The sequence below is a fragment of the Podarcis pityusensis genome (assembly GCF_964106645.2).
Source record: "Podarcis pityusensis genome assembly, chromosome: 1".
NCBI lineage: Eukaryota > Metazoa > Chordata > Lepidosauria > Squamata > Lacertidae > Podarcis > Podarcis pityusensis.
Window position 1 is genome coordinate 18,059,850 of NC_138028.1, and position 23,149 is coordinate 18,082,998.

The window sequence follows — 23,149 nt, forward strand, 5'->3', positions numbered from 1 at the left end:
GATGCAACATTTTTACATCAAGTGTTCAAGACCCAGTGTTGGAGGTTATGAATGTGGGAAGGGAAAAGGGGGGGGGGGAAATCTAGTGACATGTTATCGGAGATATAGCATGGAGCTTGAAGCAGCGCAGGCTGATTGCACAGCCATAAGAGAGTTGCATGGGTGAGAAATGTGGTTGGTGAGTTTATAGCCATTCTCCTCTTTACAGACGTGATGACTCCAAAAGTCAGGGCTGGCATCAAGGGCCAGCATTGTGGGATGCCTCCTAAGGCCCACACGCCAACAGGAATCTCATTTCAATTCCCTGGAGGCTTCTAGTCTACCTTTCTCTTCCTCCTCGTTGTTGCAGCTTGCTCACTTGTCTTTTCTAAGAGAGGAGGAGGACCAATCATCTCCACATACCTTGTCTGGGAGATGATGCAGATTGTACCTAGCGAGGAAGACAGATGGATAGGCAGCGGTGAAGAGGATAAGGTTCATGCACTCAGGAAAGGGGATATACTGAGAACATCTTATCTCCACCCCTACCTGCCCTAAGTTTTCCATAGTTACTGGGAATTTGTAAACTGCTCATTGAGAGCTTTGCAAAAATAAGGAGTCAAAAGGACCATATTTTGCATCGTGCAATGAGTTAGTGCCTAGATGCTGCATTAGTGAGGGCACCTTAGCTCACATGTCTTTTCATATTTTTGAGAAGTCTCTGTGTTTCCCCCCACCCTTGCAGGATCCATCATTGAAGTCACCTTGCATCCATTTCCCCCATCCATTCCAGCAGGTCAAACACTGCAACAGCAGCCCTCTCCAACCCCACAGAAGTGTACTTTACTAAGCTATTAATCATGAATCTCTGTATCCTTCCAGTAGCACCTTTAAGACCAACTAAGTTAGTTCTTGGTATGAGCTTTCGTGTGCAAGCACACTTCTTCAGATACACACTGAAGAAGTGTGCTTGCACACGAAAGCTCATACCAAGAACTAACTTAGTTGGTCTTAAAGGTGCTACTGGAAGGATTTTTTTATTTTGACTATGGCAGACCAACACGGCTACCTATCTGTAACTGGAATCTCTGTATGTCTCTTAGAGCAGTGCTACTGAAGATGGTGGTCAATAGACAACCTGTGGCAACCCCAGCACAGTCCAGTTTGGGTGGGATGCTTCAGGGACCAAATAGGGTATTGGCCCTTGGCACATTAGAGGGCAGGGGCGGGTTGCTAGTCTACCACATCAGGTAGTTTGAGAAGCACTGTGTTCAATGTATTCTTGGTTATCTTGCTCCATGTCTTCAAATGAATGGGTTTTTCTTCATCTTTTGGTGGCAATAATCGTTTCTCTTCACTTTCATTCATAATTTTTCTACACTTCTGTGCCTTCATTCATCCTTTTTCTATTCTTTCTGGTTTAGTGACTGTACTGTAATATGGGATTGTGGAAACAGACACTATTCTACTCTTGCTGCGGCTATCACGCTCATCCCACAATGTTGCACATCTATTTATGAGTACATAGTCATGAGATAAGAAATGAACTGCCTGCTTCAGTGCTACAGAGAGCATGTGAGAACATTTCTGAGGAGTTGATAATGTCTCCGTACTTGGAACTCTGGCTTTGAGTGACCCCTGGCTCTGCTGTGGACAGTTCAGTGTACAGCAGAATCTGGACGTTGTATTTTCGTTTAAATGTACAACCATGCAATTAAAACACAGGCTGCTGAACATTGGCAAAAGTGCTGAAAACAAATGTTTGAAAATGGCATATGGGAATTGAAGGAATTGGAGGACTGAAACATGCAGGAAGAGTGCCTAGGACTTGTCGCATCTCTCTCTCTCTCTCTCTCTCTCTCTCTCTCTCTGTGTGTGTGTGTGTGTGTGTGTGTGTGTGCGCGCGACAGAAGCATAATGTGGATGATGATGATGACAGTGATAATGTATTACTTATACCCCACCCATCCGACTTGGTGGCCCCAGTCACTCTGGGCGACTTCCAACATAATATAAAAACACAGTGAGACATCAAACATTAAAAATAAGAAGGGCATAAGTGATGGGTATTGCAGTTTGCAAGCGTCCCCTTGTATAGATGGGGAACATTTACACTTGCTGGAACTGGTGAGGAACACAGGAAGTTGTCTTACGCTGTACCAGGCCGTTGTTCTATCTAGCTTGGTATTGTCCACAATTCATTGACAGCTGATCTCCGGGGTTACAGATTTCCTGTCCCTACCTGGAGATCCAAGGGATTGAACCTGCGACCTTTTGCATGCAAAGTAGATGCTCTACCACTAAGCCACGACCCCCCCACCCCGAAGGGTTTACAAAGGCCGCAATGCACGCAGCGATCAATTATAAGGTTGTGCGTTCGGAAGCCAGCTTCCCACATTGCGACTTGCAATATGTAGCGCTAAACTGTGGGAGGCAAATCAGAAAAAAAAGAAAAGGCACAGAGTTTCTCAGGATTGTGAGCAAGAAACCTGGGACAATATGTGATTTGTGTTGTACCACTAGGTCAGATCCTGCTAATCTGATGGCCTGAGTACCGGACACCCGAAACAGCCTTTGTAGTTATCTAAAAGGGGAGAGGTATCACTTTGGCAGCTTGCCAGCCAGCTTGCCTTCACCCCTGACTGCAGCACACATGGGTTTTTGTGTGTGTCCGGGTTTTCTTTTTTTTTAACAAAACAAAAGACTTTGTTCTGGTTTTAGTTTGTTATTGTGAAGAAAGAGCAATTTGGAAGGGGGCGCACACATGCCAAAGTATTTGCTCCTTCAGTGGGTGTCCTGCCTCTATTCCACTGGTTACGTTTATATGGGGAGCGTGCCACTTCCCAGTGCCACCCTATTATTGCAGTTTTCGGCACGCTGCCAAAAGATGGCTGCCGACTTCCTAATTGAATAAAGATCTAAGTAAATTTCACTTGTGATCATGTGACCAGACATTGAGCTTTTCTGCAGTCAAAGGGAAAAACTGGAATATTTTATGCTGCTCATACACAATTGTTTCTTCTTCTTTCTACTCCATATAATTAAACCAGAAGCTGTTGCTCTTGAACTGAATGGCAGATTTCGTTGCTGTGGTTGTTGGCTTCCCTGCAACCCATGCGTTTTGCGTGTCTGTTGTCTTCTGTTTGTGTGTGCTCAGGAGAACGCAGAGTCGCATACAACTGCAGCCTGTGTATGGAAAAACGAGGAGAAAGAAGATTGGCGGTGAACTCACCCAACACCCACACAAATACCAAATATTTTGGGTATGAATTGGGTCCATCGTCTTTTGTTAGTGGAAGCTTGTTCATTAGCAGCAGATTGTTGCCACTTTCCTTTTAACACACGAATATATTTTGGGTTTTAAAACACTTGTGTGCAAAAAAGCCTGTTTAAACAGTTTATAAAAAGCACCTTTGCACATCTATAATGGATTCTCTCCCCCCCCCCCCACTTTTAAAAAATCATCCTGTCATCCCTGTTCCCCTGCTCTCGCTTTTCTAAACGTAAGCAAGTTTTTGCGATGTCGTGCAGGAAAGGTGTGTTTAACACAGCTAAATAAATCGTATTTACCCTTAGTGTGCTTCATGGCAAAATTAATAATAATAAAAAAATCAGTTGGCTGTTTTTTTTAACTTCCTTATTTCTCAGTGTTTGCTTCCTACCTGTTTTTGAGCGTGTGCCCAGAAATAGTACTTTTGTCAAGCAAGTGGATTGTGCCAACCGGCAGTTACCTTTGCCAAGTAAACTGCTGGATTGGAAAATCCAGTGCCTTTTTCCCAGCCACACTGAGATATCTCCCCCCCGCCAACCCGCTACCCATCCAGTTAACAAAAGAAATGAGGATGTAGAATTGAGGGCATTAAAACCTGCAAAAAATAAAATAATAAAGGGAGACGTAACATGATACTGGCATTTGGTCCGAACCAGTTAAGAAAAATTAGAACGTGGGTTATTATGCCCCCCTTCCCCTCTTGTTTAATGACTGTGCTAGTGTAAGTTGTGGGGCTTTAATAAAAACCAACGATACTTTTTGTTTCATTTGCCTGTTTCTTTCTCCCTAGAGAACTGGTGGTGTTGGGGCTTTACGTGCTACTAATTCTCACAGTCATAAGCTGGTGGTGATTACAGCCTTTGGTGTAATCGGCTCTTGTTTCTTCTCAATTCGGATGTGCTCTGTACTGTATGGGTTTGGCTTGCTTGGGTCTGTCCACACGTCAGTGCAGATTGTAGCAGAAAAGAACCTTCCTAGGCGGCCAGGTGGCATCTCTTCTTATGTGCCCAATCTAGGTTTTCTTCTACGAAAGCCTCTATAAATCAGGTGCTAACCTTTACCTAAATATCACCTGTGTTTTGTTTGGAATCCCCTTCCACTTCCAAATAGAACAGCTAGTTAGATTTTGACGACAGGCGCAATCCTATGCGTGTTTACTCAGAAATAAGTCCCATTGTTTTCGTGGGCTTACTTCCAGATAAGTGTGTGCATTGGATTGTTGCGTTAGACACATGAATACTTTGCGAATCAATCCGGGGCTTGTGGGTGAAGTAGTACTAGCAAAACCTTTACAACAGTACTCTGTTTTTTATTTTATTTTTGTAATAAATATGCTAGGATAGAGCTTACGCTCAGACATTAAAGGCACATTATGTGAGCATCTGCTTCGCATGCAGAAGACCCCAGGTTCAGTCCTCTGTATTTCCAGGTAGGGCTGGGAGAGACCCTTGCCTGAAACCCTGGTGAGCTGCTGCCAGTCTGTGTAGACAATACTGAGCAACATGGACTAATGGCCTGATTCATTTTAAGGCATCTTTCCCTGTTTCTTATGTGCCTGTGCTTTATTTGCAAAGGCCTGGAATCATCTCCACCCCTTATCCCTGCTTCATTTTATAGTTATAAACCCTGCATCTAATTTGGTCCAACAACATACTCCTTTTCCAGCTACTTTTAATGCTACGGTCATTTGTGCAGGATTGCTTGCAACTGTATGAATGGGAGCATCGTAAGAGCTCCTAAATTACATGTGGATTTAATTGTTGTGCGGAAGACTATTCTACGTTGGAATGAATGTAGCCCCACCAAACCTGCGCTGTGACGGTTACCGTTGTGAGAAGGTTCCTGGCCGTGTGTGTGATGTTGGGGGGTTTCAATGGCTGCTGCTTCCCACCATGTGCAAAGTCAAATGTCTAAGCAGCAGTAGCACCATTTACCTGTGTGTAGAGTTGATGCACGTGAGGAAAGGACTCCCTTCGTAACCTGAGATGTGGGTGCCACGCTCACCATCTTCTTCTGTGATGCTTGTCCAGGTGTACTCTAGTTTTGTCATGTAGCGTCTCCACATGGTTCTTCATGGCAGATCTATATCCTCTTGGCTTCTTCCTTGGCTGATGATCTGATGCTTCTTGCTTCCACTCTGAATGGTTTCCTCATGGGTGAGAGTGGGGAACAGCACCCACCATTCTGGACTTAATACAGCCATACCATTAACCTCCTCAGAGGAATTAACTGCTGCAAGAGATAGGAATAAGCATTTGGCAGAGGGATTCAAAACTGGGTGGGTGGAAGTGTTTGTGCAGGAGAACCAGGGTCTCTTAACAAATCTTCCCCCCGCCCCTTCCTTTCCCTCCAGAACCTGTTTATTTAGGCTTTGTACATATGTTTTTAATGAGCCAATTATTTGCCATAGATTATCATTTATTGCAAACGACCCTTTGTGTCTTCAAAAAAGCCGAATGAATCCTTCCTTTCCCTTTACTAAGCTTTGGGGGGAGGGAATGATGAACTTGATGAATTTCATAGCGGGGGCTTTGTGGCGAAGAAATTAAGACAAAAACCAAAGTTTATATGTTATGATTCCCCTAAATTTCTGGTGGGAATTCTTTCTGATAGAAAATGACATATCCATGGAGGTTTCCCCTGCCAATTTGTTTAATTACATTAAGTAGTGGTATAACCCTCAGTAGAAACTAAACCTCTGCTAAATCCAGTTACTTGAATATTGAATCATAAGGAATAACTAGCCTAGTGTAACATATTATAACAATCTTTATTAAATTAGTAATTTGAAGTGCTACTGTTTCCTTTTTTTATATTGCAAACACTAATATGGCTGCACATTTTCCCTGAAAGGGGATTGAATTCTGTTAGGGGGGAAGAGAAACCTAGAAAGCTGTTTAGAATGCTAAATTGGGAGACTATTGATGATTTTGCAATTGGATCGCAGCTCATCTTTTAAAGAAAGCTCACCATACTTGCACTGAAATGCCATCTATAGCATCAAAATTAGGGTTAAAAGGGCTACTTTGTTGAAAGTAATTACAGCCCCATTCATTTTTTTTAACTCAGTGACATTTTAGAAACTTGGCGTGAAACACAAGAGACCATAGAAAGATTTTTTTTTTTTTTACATTGTGACATAAAGCAGCAAGCTCTCAGTTTGAGTGTATATATACAGTTTCACTTAAAGCCAAAGCAAAACAGAAACCCACTGGCATTTATTTTACTAGGATAATAAAGATGAATTGAATGCATCCTTTCTCATGCTGGAGCCTGGTCTGTTGTTTGACCTCCGACAGCACAATGCTACTGTATTGCTTGCGCCTTTTAAGAAAGAAAAATCTGCAAACATACTCAGTTAAGAAATAAATTTGGCTCCGCTTCTGAGTAACCGATGTAATGCATTTGCTTGTACCTTGGCTGGGAAACGAAATAACATTACTAAATCCGGGAAGCTTGATGTCAACAGGAGAGGGAGTAGAAATCTAGACGCTTCTTAAGAGGAGGCGGGTTGGTGGTCTCTCACAATTCATTCACACAATCAGGTAACAACTGCCCGTGAGGGAATTGCACCAGTTTATGTTTCACTTCCTTCTTTGGCTGTGTGCAAGCTTTTAGAAGCCATATTTCAGGAGTATTAGGGACCTCACCTGATCCACAGTTAACAATAGTCTCACCTTGTTCCACCCCTGGGTTAAGTTGTTTCTAATTCAGAAGGCTTTTCTGCCTGTGCAGTAATCACTGTTGCAGAAATGTTTAAAGCTTTTTAGTGGCTGGCAATTAGACCTTTCAAAGGTTCAGGCTTTCTTTAAGGGTTTGTCTGAAATTTGTATTTAGCATTTTTATGACTTAACCTTGTATTATTGCGGGTGTTTGTTTTTTTAAAAAAAAACACTTTTCTATTGTAAGTTGCCTTGAATAATCTGTATAAAGGCAACTCATACGTTTATATAGATATAAATAAATGTACAGATAATAAGAGGCATTGACCGTGGACGTTGTTCCTTTCATAATTTATTATGAGATATAATTTAATAACACAGGTAATTGGTTGTTTATATGGGACAGTTCCTTTGACATCCATGATTTAGGACTTCTCCATTCAGCACATGGGTTCTAGCTGACAACTGCTGAGATCTGTTTAAAACCATAGGACTGGAATGGATTTGAGACTAGCATTGTGTTCTCATGTAGTACCTGCTTTACCTAAAATCACATGACTGTCCAGCCTATTCCAGGAAACTCCACCTGAAGTAGTTTCTACAAGAGCTGTGAGCCGCGTGCTTCTGTGTTCAGACCCCCCCCCCACCTAACAATTGCCAAGTTCTTTTCATCTAAACCTACTTCCTAAGTGCTGTAAAACCATTACTCTTTGTCCTAGCCTAAATGGATACACAGAACAGTTCTTCTCACACTTCTGTCTGACATGCCTTTAAATCTGGGCTGCAGCATATGGAATTCTACCTTACACAGAAGTTCAAAATTCCAACTGTGGTAAATGAAACTTACTCCCTAAGTAAGTGTGCATAGGAATGGCGGTCTTTGTTGACAGATTAATTAGCTTAAACAATTAGAAGCATATTCACTGATTAAAAAGGTGCCCACGATTAATAGGCCAGAATACTTTTGTCGATATTTCATTATTTTTAAAGCTTGTTCTTACATATGATACAGGCAGCTGGCACCATCTAAGAAGAGAGATTCTGCCTTCTCTCTCACACAAATCTTCTTCCAGGTTGCTGCTTGCTATGATGTATGTGTGTGTATCCTCTCCAAAACTATTGTTTTATTCATATGCAAATTTATGAAAACATTGTTAATTGATTACCGCATGTGTGCTTATGATTTTTAATTGCGTGAGCACCCAACTTTAAATACTTGAAAACGGTTAGCCTATATCCCTTAAATCCTCTTTTCCTTAGGCTACACATACCAGTTTTCCTCCTATATGTTCTCATGACACTTGACTTTGGGACCCTTTGATCGCCTTTGTGGCCTTCTTCTCATTGCTTTCCATTCAGTCATCTTCCTTTGTGAATAATGTTCTAAATGCAGTCCCCTAGCTGAGTTGGTTAAAGCTGTTATCTTGCAAGTATTGGAATAATGGCTGATGCAGCTGAAAATGGCAATTGTCTGTTGGCCATGGGTCAAGTGGTAGAACACATGTGTTCCATGCACAAGGTCACAGGTTCAGTCCTTGGCATCTCCAGTTAAAACAACCAGGTAGCAGGGAACGGATTAGATCATTACCTGGAGAGCTGCTGCCAGCACATAGTCCATCCTGCTATAAGGGTAGCTTTCTAAGTTCCAGTGGTTATCAGTCTAGGTTCCTAGAAATCCTGAGCATCCTTCGAAGCTAATCAATTTAAAAGAAAGATCAGTAATGGCAGTGGAGTCTCCTGAAAGATAGCTTGCCCACCGCTGTAAATCTGCTCTCCCAAAAAGAAGTTCTGTACGCAGTCTAGAAGTCTCTGTTTGTTTGCAGCCATTGTAGGAACCCACAGGTCTGAACAGTGCTCTGCATAATCTGACTGTGAACCTTAGAAAATGTCCCAGAATGTGGCACAGATGTGGCAGATGTACAGGGATTACACAGCATACTGATGTGGGGGGAAAATCCCTAAAATTAGAATGTTTGAAGACCATAGTGTTACATTGCTGACTCACGTTTAGATGGCTATCCACTGAAATCCCCAAATTGTTCTCAAATGTGATTATGCTTTCATAAGTTAGTCTCTCACATTTCAGACTTGTGCATGTTTAATTTGTTTTCTACTTTGAGTGTGTCTTTGATGAAACTCAGTTTGAAACCGGGCGTCCATTTTTATTAAACTCATAATGGGTGGTACTTAACTAAGCTTTACTCAGAGCTGACCCATTGAAATTAATGAGCATGACTAAGTTGGGTCCATCCATTTCAATGAGTGAGTAAAACTTAAGCTGAATGCCACCCACTTAACCTTTAGAGTAGACTGTAGAGCACTGTCAATCCCTCGACTGTCCATCTGTATACTTGGACGAGGAAGCTGCTGTGTTAAGCGCTTTCTTCCATGTTATAAATGGGAGGCTTACGATTTGTAATGTCACAGGGATGTATATACATACATACAAGAGAGTGTTATTGTTTCTTTTAAGCTGAGGTGTTATTTCTTCTTTTGAAGCCAGGGGTTTGGAGACTGGCGGAAGAATGAATGTTGTTGTTTGTTGACTTGGAGGCAAGGTGGAAAGAGTGCAGCAGGAACACTGAGGAGGAAGTTGGTGCATCATTTGCAAAGCTTGGATAGGGACCTTTGTCATGCCATTGTAATTGAGGTGCATTTCTGCCTGTGAATTTGTACTCTTGCTAATAGCCTAGCTATTGTGAAGTAAAGCTACACTCTAAAAACATGCCACACACTAAAAAAGAGGAAGAAAAAACATTGTACACACCACGGAAAGGCAAGGGGGCTCTATTTAATATTTTTTAACTAATTTGCTAAGTCATGCTGTCATCCTGACCTCTCAACTTCCTGGACCTCGAGCTATGTGTAGTAAAGACTTCGATATATGAGGTTCACACAGGCAAATAGTTTGCATGTACAGAACAATTTCATTTACTAAGCTCACATGGGCGTTTTAAAGCTAAGTTCATTTAAGCTCCTGCAGTACTTCAGCATCCTTGAATAGAAGCCATTAGAGGAATGAAAAACTCATTGGTATCAATTATTATTAATGAATTAGCACTCAGTATCTCCCTGCCGGTGGGCAATGAGAATTTTTGTGTGTGCATGGTTTTGTGGAGCTTAAGTGGAGAAGCTGTTTTTTTTTTTTAAAAAACAAAACAAAAGAAAACATAGTCCTAATTTTCCCAGATTGCTTCTGTTCTCTGGAACGTGTTGCCCCTTGAACTCACTGAAAGATCATTATGGCGTGATAATGAGCAGAGAGGGGGCTCTTTCAAAACACAATGGAGGAAATATCTGTTTCCTTTAGGAATGGACATTTGTATAATACCCCCCAAACCATTGCAAATATCTTGCTCTGAATTGTTAACCCGCTTCATGGACTTTATAGTTATGCACTCATGTTTTTATTTGGCAAAAGTCTCAATTCATATTTGAGGGAGAATCAGACAAAAAGCGAAAGCTGAAATCCACCACCTTTTAAAATTTCAGATGACTTAGGTTTATAAAAGCCTGCAGACAGATTAAGGCATACTGAAACACCACAAATCATATTAAGTCAGCTCTGTGTTTCATAGTTTTCTTGAACCCCAGTTTTAGATACATTGCTCCAAGATCTCAGGCCAACATGCTAGTGCAAACTTTTGGTATTATGTGTGTAAATGAATCTGCATATTGTGTGATAAAACTGTTTCTGTACTGTACCAGTTCTCTGTGTGTGTGTGTGTGTGCACACACACTGCTGCTATAGTGGATATAACACATTTGAATGAACAAAAATCTCTACCTAAGTAATAAACCAATATAAACCATAAATGGTACTGGATCCTGGTCCATCACTCGCGTATGACCTCTAGATTAATGCCAGATTGTTGGCAGGGTTGCGAGTTCCGTGTTACACACTTCCACTTACGGTGGTAGCGTCCATTAGTAACAGTTTTCTGGTCTTCAAATCATTTTTGAATACCGTAAGTCTCTAAAAAAATTAAGTAACCTGCTAAGTTTTCCCGACAACTGGTAATTCTTTATTTGAGAAGGATAATAATGATATAAAACTCACAAAATTACTATTGATTTTTTTTTAATTAGTGGCTGCACACCTCTCATTTTTACAGAAATGGGAAACTATGTCTGACCTCCATGTTTTTTCTTAGTTGTCTGATGTTGGGAACATTGCTCTCTTCCAGAAAAAAAAAGGCATGTGAGAGAGCTCCATGTAGCACAGCAAAACAAGATTCATTTCAGTTTGCATGGTGGGAGTTTATTTTATACACTACTGCAGAACAATTACAACATTTGCCATGTGCTTCATTGGGGCACTACTGTTTATTGGGTGTGTGTTGCTGCCCTTGACAAATATGAAAGCTTTGCAATATGCTTATGACCTCTATTTTTGTTATATTCCCATATTTTTTTGCTTTACTTCCAGGGATTTTTTGCTTTTCTAAACAATTTCTTATCCAAAAATCAGTAAAGATATTTTATTAAGAATCCCTATATAAAAAACTGGCACGTCAGGGAGAAGGGTTTGGTTTTTTTTAAGAAGCTAGTCTTCTGCATGAAGGGTTGTGGTGTGTTTTTTTTAAAGGGGCGGTATTAAAACATGCAATATCCTGAAATGGGAATGGCCCAGGAATTACTTCTCTAGGTGATCTGCTGTGTGTACATAAGCTAATTGATTAAAACCATTTCCGGAATATAAACCTTCCAAGTATGTTAGGTGGGCCTGGATCTTTTAGAAGGGTTGTTCCTTTGTTCTTCAGGGGACCCTTTTGCAGCGTAACGCCAAGCGTTTTGCAAAGAGAGATCTGGCCAACTACATGAAACTTGAAGAGATTCTGTGTTGTAAGCCAGAAGAGATTTAGCCTGAAAAGTTAAATCCCTCCTTTGGCCATGCACATAGGTCTAATCAGAAAACCCAGGAAGTACTATATTGTTTTCTTCTTCGTGCAGGAGATGACAGTGCTGTTTCTCATCTCTGATATGCCAGAGAGCACTCAGCTTAGAGAAGGTGTAGAACTCAACATGCCCCATTCAAAATTGCCAAAAAGTTCATGTTGTCAGGTGCTAATTGAATGCATTTGAACCGGGGAAACCGTTTTGGCAGTGGATACCGTTTTTTACACACACCAGTGTGAATCTGTTAGTGAAGTTGTTAAATTGTGAGAGCCTGAATTCTTCCGGTGTTATGTAACACTAGTAGGTTATTTTGTAAAACCGCTCAGAAATCCTATGCGAAAGGGAAGCATCTTTCCTCTTTAGATACTTCGATGGTCCCTAGCTTGAACATGTGAAACTGCCTTATACAGCTACATTCAGCATTAAGGAAGAGACAGGGTTTAGAGAAAAGGCAATATTTCCTGTAAAGAGGATCTGCTGTACACTTTCCATCCCATCTACGTGTTTGATATTAGTTGAACCTATTCTAAGCAAGACCATTTGCTGACCTAGATTACTGCTGTTTACTTCCACTGGCAGCAGTTCTCTAAGGTCTCAGGCAGAGATCTTTTCCAGCTCTGCTACTGATCCTTTTAACTGGAGATATCAAGAGCTGAAATTAGGGCTTTCTGCATGCAAAGCATATGCTATATCATTAAACTATGACCCATTGCTAACGATTCAGCTTCTGTGGAAATCCAGAGCATTTCTGTTACGTCTAATACTATGCAAAGTTACACTCTCACCTCTTATCTAACTCATAGGAAAGGCTGAGAATATACCCTAATTCCACAGCAGCAAAGAGGGCAGAATGTGACATCCAGCTTCTTGAGAATCTCAGCTGTGATTAAAATAACAAAACAAAAACACTCCATCAAGTTTCTAGCCCTTATGGCTTGAAAAATATGCTTGTAAGTGAGTGGCACTACAGTGGTACCTCGGGTTACATACGCTTCAGGTTGCATACGCTTCAGGTTACAGATTCTGCTAACCCAGAAATATTACCTCGGGTTAAGAAATTTGCTTCAGGATGAGAACAGAAATCGTGCAGTGGCAACACAGCGGCAGCAGGAGGCCCCATTAGCTAAAGTGGTGCTTCAGGTTAAGAACAGTTTCAGGTTAAGAACGGACCTCCAGAACGAATTAAGTACTTAACCCAAGGTACCACTGTACTTTCTAAATCTCAAGTCAGAAAGATGGTCGAATCCCTGTGACTAACAAAACCAGATTAGTTATGCAAATTTAATTAATTTGCATAATCCACGTGAGTTGCAGAATTCAGCTACATTGGCATGCAGTTTGGGTTGCAGAATTTTAATATCTTTTAGCCAAGAGAGCTATAGGATGCTATCCAAAACACAGTTCACAAACATGGCTTTGAGTGCGTAATGTACATACGCAACAGAAAAGCATGAGATTTGCAATAGTTTGATATTTTCAGTTTATTGTCTGTAACCTTTTCCGTACATTTGCTTCCACCCAGAAATGGCTTCTTTTTTGGGGGGGACTGTGGTTCTAGAGATGATGATCTCTACACCTTCCATGACACAATCAACACTTCAGGATCAAATTATGAAAAGCAATGTATGAATAACTCCCAGTAGAGTTATTCTTTTGTAGCTCTATCAGTTTCTAACCAGAAAATAATAATTAAAAAAAGCCGAATCCTCTTCTCAGGGTAGGCTTTGTGAGGAAATGGGCTTTTCGTCTGTGAGCAAACAGTATATTTAATTGATTTCCCCTTCTCTGATCCAATCTTACTACCCACTTAGGCCTTCTTTCCACCCACACTTTTTAAACAAAGCAGCTGATAAAATATTGAACCAATGCATTTTTATTTATTATTATTATTTTTAAAAATTGTATGATTTCAATTGGGTTATCTGCCTATCTTGTTTTTGAAATTTTGTGCTGTCTTTGCAGCACAGGCTGTGACTCCCAAATCTTCTGCAGCTCTATTTCCATATTCCTGCGTGCTTGTTCTTTGTTAATCACTTGGCAAGCGCTTATTTGAATATTAAAAATTTCTTTAATCATCAAAGGCAGGAGCACAGCTTCATGAATATTCATATTTTTTTCCTCCTCAGACTGGATTCTAGTTCATTACCCTGCAGTAAAGCCAAACAGTCATCAATCGCGCTCATTACTGCCGCTGGCGTTTTGATTGGCTGCCTGCTGCTGGTAGCTTTCTCTCCCCCCCCTCCTGCTTTTCTCTATGAGCTGTCGTGTACCTGCCAACAACAACAACAACAACAAAAAACCTAACAATGCAAGAATAAATTTATCTGGTTGAAAAACAACTTTGCAAACTTGTCAAATGGTCCTCATCACTTCTCCCCCCCTCCCTGTTTCAATTTTATTTTATTTTATTTTAAATTGAAAGAGCAATTTTTTTTTTAGAAAAAGGGAGAAACTTGAGCTTCAGAGATGAATATTTGTCAAGAGAGTTGACGTAAGTTTCATTTGCATAATGACTTTGTACTTCTGCATTAATAAAATTTGCATATGAAGCCATGTTAATTACTCCTGATCATGCTTTTTGCATTCATGCATAGTAATTTTCTCCGACTTGTGAGAATTAATGTCTTGGCATGGGAGGGGGGAATAGACGAGGGGGGAGGCAGTAAGGGGACTGTCAAGTTTCTGTGTGCCAGTGTCCCTCACTAGCAGTCTCTCTTCTTCTTGCTATCAAGATTGCTTTTCTTGATCTATGACTCATTTATACCAAATCAGTAGGAATCCTGGCTATAAAGAAATGTATCAATTCAGAAGGAATCCTTGCTTGCCAGAAAAACACACACACGCGCACACACACACACACACACACACACACACTGCAAGCAAGTCTAAAGATGGGTGTTAGCTTGAAGTCACTCAGTGTGTGATCTTGAGTATTCAAAAACTTCCTACATGTGTGCCTGGTTTGAAAAGTATTAATGGCTTCTAAGGGGTGCATCTAACTGTGCACTTTATGCCTGCAGTTTTGGGTGCCCTTCTGCATGTTTGTGTGTGTATCTATGAATGTGTTTTTGCCCCTGTGTATTTTTACCTGGCTGCCTTGGTCTGCTTATTCTGTTACAAGCACTTGAACCTCTGTGTAAGTTCCCCACGTCTTACATGTCTGAGCAGTGCACTAGTTTCTGTGTTTGTGCTTTTGTACATAAGACACAGAGATGTAGGAGTTGTTGTTTTTAAATTAAAACAACAGCTCCGTGTTAATAGAAAAGCAACCAGCTTTTTTTTTTTTTTTTTAAGAGCAAAAATGGAAAGAGAAGTGAATCAACCTGTTTTCGAAAAGGCTTTTCGATATTTCTTACACAATTTCTTTGAGAATTTAGCAGAAGGAGGAAGGTTGCTGTTTTGAGTTATATATAGAGAGATGCTCAGAGGTAAATGCAAAAACATAGAAGTAATTATACAGAGCTCTTTCTGAAGGCATACATGCAATTCCATGGTTCAGCCAATGTCCAAAAGGGACACTGTTACTTTTAAAGACTTCAATTATATTTTGGGGGCCATCCATCCATTGGTATAGCCACACAAATGCTTGCAGGCAAAGAGACTTACGAAAGCTAGTAGAGTCCTTGTTAGACTGGACTTGAATTCGTTGGATAGCCTTGGGCAGTGCTGCTTGTCTTGTAACATAAGGGCATTTGCACACCGGGGATTTGAAGCGGCTCTTGTTTCAATTGCTTTGCGCTGGGGATGCAAAAGCTTCATCCAGAGGGATGTTCATTCGCATTACAAATGCCTCTCCTTTGTTTCTTCTTCTTCTTCTTCTTCTGTATTTACCATGGCCAGATAATAAACTAACATAAATAGAGAGGTTCAAAGGCAATTCGAGTCTCACATGTGACAACTCTTCTGAGTCAGTTTTACATGTTCACTGTAATTAGCAAGCACACGTCCATATACAGCATGGGTCTGCATTCCTTGTGGCAGGTGAGAGCCACAGCCATCTTTTTTTGGACTGTGTACATGCTGTGTTTCAGTCCCAGGGGACCCAGAGTAATTGGCTCTGACACACACACGAGGTACACAAGATTTTAAAAACGGGCATGCACATATAACATTGCAGGTACATGCAGTTTTCAGGTACAGTACGTGCGTTCTGCGTCCGTAATGAACGAAGCATCCTGCAGTTCTCCAATCAATATGGGGATGACAACAGTCAAGCTTGAAAGCTGTGAACATTTTGTGCATGTGACTTGCACATCTGAAACAAGGAGGCAAATGAACGGTGTTTGCGCAGGCAGAACACTCTGAGCACCAGGAGCAGACGAAAGACGCTGTGACTATCTGAAGGGGGCGGCGGCAGGCCATTTAGAATGAATACTGAAACTGTGTCCTTGCACAGGTTTTTGTTTATTTTAAATATGTGGGTTCAGTTATGCATTAGCAGCATTTCCCAAAGTTCCTAGATACAAATGAAAATAAATGAGAACCATACCTTAATGTGGCTACTCGAGTCTTTGTGTGTAATGTTTTAAATTTCATTTGGATTTTGTGGTTTGACTTTCTTTGATTGCGCTCTCTTTTTGGGGATGGGGGGTTTGCTGGAGTAACTTACGGGACTGGGAAAGGAAGTACAGAAATGATTCTTAGATGTGTTTGGTATTCATCAACGTCCACAGTCTCAAACCCTTAGTTCCCATCTGCGCTGAATATATTTAATCCAGGCCTAGAAACTCTGTTTGTTTCATATTGGGGATGATTGCTGAAAGGTGGGAGAAAAATACAAGCAATAATTAGTATTACTTCTGGTTTAATTTTTTAAAAATTCCTTTTCATCTTGTTGGGAGCTATCTTCTTTCTACAGGATGCAGGTAGACTGTGCTGCAGACATTGGCCCTGTTTATGGTGAGATTTTCTCTTCTTTCCCCTAATGGCCATGCAGGAAAATCAAAGTATCAGATAGATCACATGTTCAAAAGCAGACTTAAATTCAAGCCACACTACTGGCATTCTTCCATGAAACCAGGGGGCACTTACGAGAGTACCAGATAGCTTGTGATATGGGAGACTCCGGTTTCAGGCCTTTCAAGGGAAAGATTAAAATGAAAACACCCAGCTGAAATTAAGCATTGAAGCTGGTTCTTTCATTGAACTAGTTCTGAAAGTGACCTGTCCACATAAACCATAGTTTTATAACATGTTATGTTGTTGTTCTACAGAGCACTCCGGTTTGTTGAATAGATGGATTGTATTCTGTATTACAGTATACCCCTGTTAGGATGGCCAAAGGCAACAGAGAATAGGGTTCCTGTATCTTTACTAATTGCGTAGAAGAGGGAGTTTCAGCAGGTGCAGTTTGTCTCTAGAAAAGGTTCCATTGGCTGAAAAAGATTTTAGTTGGTTTCTTAACAACAAGACAAAACAGGAAGCATTTATACAAATGCTACTTAATGTGTTCCAAAGGCTTGTGCTTGTATTGAATGGAAGTTCTATTGCTGTGCTGCTGCTCAAATCTGCTCTTTGATTGTAAATGTTGATTGCCCACCTTTCTTTTAACTAAATGCAAACCATATTGAGAGTTCTGCATTGCAGGGGGTTGGACTAGATGACCCTTGGGGTCCCTTCCATCTCTACAGTTCTGTGATTTTATGTGGACTATGTGTGACTACTCACACAATTTGGAGCTTTAGACTAGCACCTTACACCTATCCTTTTAGGCTGGCAGAACCAAATCTTTGCTCTTCACTGCCAAAGCCTGAGTGTAGTGAACAAGACAAAAGTATAATCTGCATTGTTCTGGGTGTAGTGCAATCTGGATTGATTTCAGTAATTAATTGAAGCCATTCTGGATTTTCTCAGTACAGTGTGGACTAGAATGCTTTTCATTGGAGGGAAGAAGTGTGGATTGTTTTGGGTTTTTTTTCCAAGAGAGGAGGGAGATTAGCAAGGGAATCAGAATTTAGTTAACTGGGTACAAATTCACTAGGAAATTTCAGGACAAATCTAACCCAAGTGAGATATGCTCTCAGTGCATCTCAATTGCCTGTAGTTGAGGTCATGCTGTTCATTAGCACAAGATGCAGAATGCCGGAAGATGGAACAAAAGATGTTAATGCACAGCGTAAGAGAGATTAAAGTAACTTGTATATCCACAAACCAGCCCCGCCACCCCTGCTCTCCACTGTCCCTTACATAACAAGTCAAGGTTCTCTCCAAAATCCAGGGTAAATCAAGGAGCTGTGATGTGATTAACTCTGAAGTCTCTTAAAGCTACATCACAGAGGTTTAACCATAACGATTATAAAAGAAGAATTCTTTGCTGCTGTACAAAGCATTTAATGTGCTCAAAAAAATCCTCTCTGTGTCTCTGATGGGGTGTGTGTGTGTTTTAATATGCAAGTAAAAAAACACATGACCTTAACAACTGGTCCTTTACAACATCAGCCACATAATTGCAATTGGTTGTGTATCCAGTGCTAAGCCTTCATTCATAGAGGGCTCTTTGATCCAGCAGAAGGAGGAGATTTGGATTTGGCAAATATCCCCTTTCTTCTGAAGCTTGCTGCATGACCTCCCATGCTGTACCCCAACCCTCTGGTGCAGAGCTGGGGGACGGGATGGGACACAGAGGGAAGGGGCAGTTGGTACAATGGCTTGCTTGATTTTTGGTTCACGAAAGGCTCTGCTGGATCAAAGAACCTTCTGGAAGGACAGTAGTGGGTGCAAACCAATATGCTCAGGTGTTGTTTTATCCAACAGATGAGGTGTTCTAGCCGTCCCTGACATACAGACATACACTTATAACCAAAGGCAAAAAGATACAATTTGGTTGTCAGATATTATTGGAGGGTGTTGTTGTTTTTTTAAAAAGCATCACTATCACCTGTAATTGTTGAAATTTAACTTTATTGTCATGGGAGTTTCCTTTCAATATTGGCCTGAGGGGATGAGCCTTTGGTGCTCGCAAGACATAAGAGATCAGCGATGATGTTGGGTTCCATTGCATATTGTTTCTTCTCAGCTTGTGTACTTACCTGCTATTGTTTGGAATAACCTTCCCTTTTTTCACACTAACCTGAATCACACGGGTCTAGCAGAGGTAGACTGTAACACTGACAGTCTCAGGGTCATGTTGGCATTGACTCAAGAGCCTGGAGGCTGTGACTCAATGCAAGAGATATCTGCCACCCTCATATTTAATAGAGGTGTGGTTTATGGAGACAGACTGCACATCCTTGATCAAAAAGCTGTGTTGCAAGTTGAGGCCTGCATGTACATTCTGGTTCCTTCCACGTCAGGTTGGTTCAGCTGCTAGAAAGAAGTGGGGAAATCAGAAATGTGAGTGTGTTGCACTTCTCCTTTCTCAGTTCCCACTGTATAACATGCTTGGCTAGTTACGAGAGCTCCCGGGGTTATCTAGTGTGGCATCGTGGTTAGGACATTGAGCTATCAGCTGGAAGTCGTTTCTCATCTCAGGTATTAACTGAGTAGAGTAGTGTTAGCAGAAGGCATTACCTCTTGGCTTCAGGCCTTCCCAGTATGACCATAATAATAGTGGTCTCCTCCAGAGGTAAATATGCCTGACATAATATATGCAAAACTCTTTAAGCACTTAGTACGAAGTATTAGTATTAAATTATTGCCTATGGCTCTCTAGAAGCAAAGCTGGCCCTGATGCATGACTTCAACAAGACCTTACGGATCCCCCATCCAGCTTCCCTTGGCTCTCTCTAATTCTGGGAAGCATTACAAGCAATTATTGTGGTGAACATGGACATGTGGAGAACTGACAACACACACTTTTTCCAGGCTCAGTGTCCAACAGACACATTTCCAGGTTTTGTGGCAACTGAGTTGAACTAACAGTGCCAATGGTAACGGTACGTTTTTAGGGGGGGGAAATGTTTTAACATTAGGAATCCTGAATTTGGGGAATTTTTTGTGTGTTTGAAGACTCTGTTGTCCGCCTGCCTTTCTCTGTACATTAAAAGATCCTGCCATTATTGCTGTCCCCCCCCCCCCCCATTACAAGCAAAGTTGTTTCTGTATATTTAGACATTCCATATTTGCCATCTGCTTTCATTGGTTTGGCAGAAAGAAAGTCACATCCAGATTGTAATGTAGATACAGTTCCCGTTAGCGGCTTCTTTTACCTGTTTGTATAGCAATTCGAAGTGAGATCAAAAGGTTGCAAAATAAAAGAAAAAGAATCCCCAGAGTCCAGAGAGTCTATTAAAAATAATAAAAAATAAAAAGCTGCTCAGAAAAGCACACAAATCTTATCCTTGATGCTTCGGCGCTCATGTATTTACGCCAGGGATTTAGACCCTTCACTTGTGGTTTTGGCAACAGCTTCACACAAATGTTTTGCCCTGGTAGTCTCTTAGCCATTTAAGATAAATGACAAAATCAAATTCAGTCCGTGCAGACTGGAGTGCTCGATGCTTTGCCAAGAATGAAGTACCCCATTGGACTCACATGTATAGCTATCAGATCAACATGCTAGCTGTAGCTTTCAAACTAGGATGCCTGAGATGCTGAAGAAACCTTAGCAGAGGAAAATACTGTTTTGTAATGTTGTTCAGTTATGGAGGGTTTTAATTCCCTAATGTCTGCGTAATTGGGGGGGGGGGGGAGTCTTTGTACAGAGTGGTTATTGTTCAAAACTAGTATTTACCAAACAATGATTTGTTCTCAGTATGATGTGTCCAAACAGAAGGAGACAATTGTGGCAAACTCTTGGTGAATTATGCTTGATACACCAGAGAATCCTTATCCTAACAGGAAGCTGGAAGGGAAAAAAGTATTGGGCAGGATTCCACAAATGAGGACTTCCGGTTGCACAATGGTGCGTTCCACTTCTCCCTTTGCACACTCCCCAAAATTTGCTTGGGGTGGTTGGGAGAACCCCTGGAATAACATGGATGTGGGTGTGGGATTTGTGTGGAGGGGGTGGTAATTAAGTCTGTCAAGTTGAAATGCTTGGCCTCATCAAATGAGTGCCTTAGAGTGATGTTGAATTCCTCCCGTTGTGTTGAAGATGGATATGGGTCTTGTTCTAAATGACTTAGATTCCACAGTCTCTCCTTCCACATCCCTTTGTGACTCAACAATGCCCTTGGTTGGTGTGGCAAATAGGAATAGTTTGTATGCTCAGAGAGGCATTTTTTACTGTATGCACCCTACTCCTAGATTTGTTCTGCTCCTAAGAAAATTCCAAAATGTATGCATAGATGTCTTCTGGATATCCTGGCCTAGGCTTGTCTTTCATTTCAGTATTTGGTAGTTGTGTGCAGTTGTTCTTAAATGCCATTTATCTGTATATCTTGTATACATGTATCATTGTTAATTTTTCAAGTTGTTGTCTGCCCTGAGCTCTGTTACTGTAGAGATCTGACTAAAATAAGCATGCCAGCCTGTTTTAAGACTTGTAAGCTTACTGCAGGAGCTGCTTTTGTTTATTAGCTACCTCAATTCAAAGGCGCTTCAAGTAAACGTCGGCGTTAAATAAAGATATAACTGGAGCCACAGTTATTGAGAATCTGGATGCAGCAGCCCGACTGAGTTCTGATGAGTACTGACTGAAGGTTAACTTCACAAGATATGCACCTTGTGTACACATTTCTATGCTTTTATTTAATTGCTTAAGTCGTAGCGCTACTGCCAAGAGAGCAGGAAGAAAAGCTCTTCCAACAGAGCAGGAGCAGAAACTAAGTACAGCTTTAAATAACAGATGATTTTTTAAAAAAAGATATATGTGTATGTGTTTTGAATGAATAATATATTTGGAGGTCTCCATATCAATTTCAAGCTATTAGGGGAAAAGGAGGGTTTCCACTTTCTTTATAGACTCGGTGTGGCAAATGGAATGCATAAACAGAACATGCAGAACGCATTTCTGGCTGTAGCTCAAGTGGCAAGGAAGCCACAGTGACCAATGAATGCTTTATTCTGGGAGCTTGAATCTTGGCATCCCCGTGAAGCTTGCTTGAGCTCCGAGGCACTGCACTCCGTCTGCGCTGGTGTGCCGAGGCTGGTTCGGTGGTAGCTGGGCAAACAGCCCTCTCCCGTTCTCTGTTTGGCTACTTGCATTAGGATGGCCATAAAACAATAATCCCCCCTTTCGATACGGTTCCCAAGCACATTCCCAGTGGCTCTGGCAGCCTCCCCTGGGTCTCTTCCACACCACCACTGAAACAGGCACCTCCAGTGCCAGTCCTGTCCCCTCGCCTGTGTTTGCCTGAAGAATAGCTATGTTACCTCGCAGCAGCAGAAAAGGTGCTTGGCTCATTGTAGCATGATCTTTTACATGAGAAAGCTTATTTTATTAGATGCAGGGCACTTGTTAAACCTGGCAAATTATGGCCAGCCCATAATTTATTGAATTGGCAAAATTGAGTAGGCCATCAAGAAGCTTATAGCGACCCCAAGATAATCATAGTTATCAAACACAGTGTTGGAAAACCAGTGTCTAATAGTCATAATTTTCTGTCTGCCTCACCAGTAAAACCATCCATCTGGAGACTAGAATTGAGGGGCTGGTTGGTACAGAGAGAGAAAGCAGAGATCCTGGTAATGTACCCTCCCCTCTGATGCCCAACAGCCCCCCCTTCCTTAGCTGGTAGAAGCAGTTTTGGCAGACCTAACACATCTAGTGCAACATACGCTTAACCTAGTCTGGGTACAGAATGGATTTGTGGTGGTTGTCCCATATAGAGTGTGTGGGTCTTTTTTGTCATATTATCCCATGGTCGTGGATGGACCGTAGCCTGGTGAGGTTTGGAGGGATCCCTGCAGGGATGGAAGACCAATTAGAACTGTCTGCCCTGGAGACTTGCAGAAACCTAAGGATTCCTGACATCTCTGGAGGGTTTTCTGGTTGACATGACATACTCTCCTATTGACTCCCTGATCTTGCTGTGGGATGGCGAGATGGAGAGGGCCTTCAGTGTGGTTGCTTCTAATTGTATTCTCCGTCACTGTACCAAATGATCAACTGCTTGCTTTTCCTGAGGTGCTTCAGCCAATGAAACAGGCAGGATGATGGCTGGAACACAGGTGGCTCAAGTCTTGTAGCAAGACCAACTCGGGGACCAGCTTTGGTTGTTGTGGCCTGAGGATGGGGACAAGACACTTCAAGGGGTTTGCCCAGCTTCATGCCTTCTTGATCTTTTTCTGTCCTGCCTAATAAGATTGAGCTGTAGGGAATGCGGCAAGAATAGATAATATAACACTGGTTCTATATGAACTGCACTGGCTGCCTATCTGTTACTGGGCCCAATTCAAGGCCCAATTCATCCCTTTTTCTGATGTCAACTTCTAATTTTGCAATAAGAGCACAGTC

At 41.5% G+C, this 23,149-nt stretch overlaps 1 protein-coding gene and 1 long non-coding RNA gene across 10 annotated transcripts in view; one reads left to right on the forward strand and one right to left on the reverse strand.

The window, feature by feature from the left end:
- The window catches only part of BCL11B (BCL11 transcription factor B), a 164,331-nt gene that overhangs the window by 53,856 nt on the left and 87,326 nt on the right, over window positions 1-23,149 (forward strand). The gene's annotated exons all lie outside the window — the stretch shown is intronic.
- On the reverse strand, window positions 14,682-22,439 carry LOC308470474. The gene is made up of 3 exons (XR_013982435.1): window positions 20,284-22,439; window positions 19,959-20,034; window positions 14,682-19,116 (listed from the first exon to the last, which is right to left on the reverse strand). It is a non-coding gene; the product is annotated as an uncharacterized lncRNA (long non-coding RNA).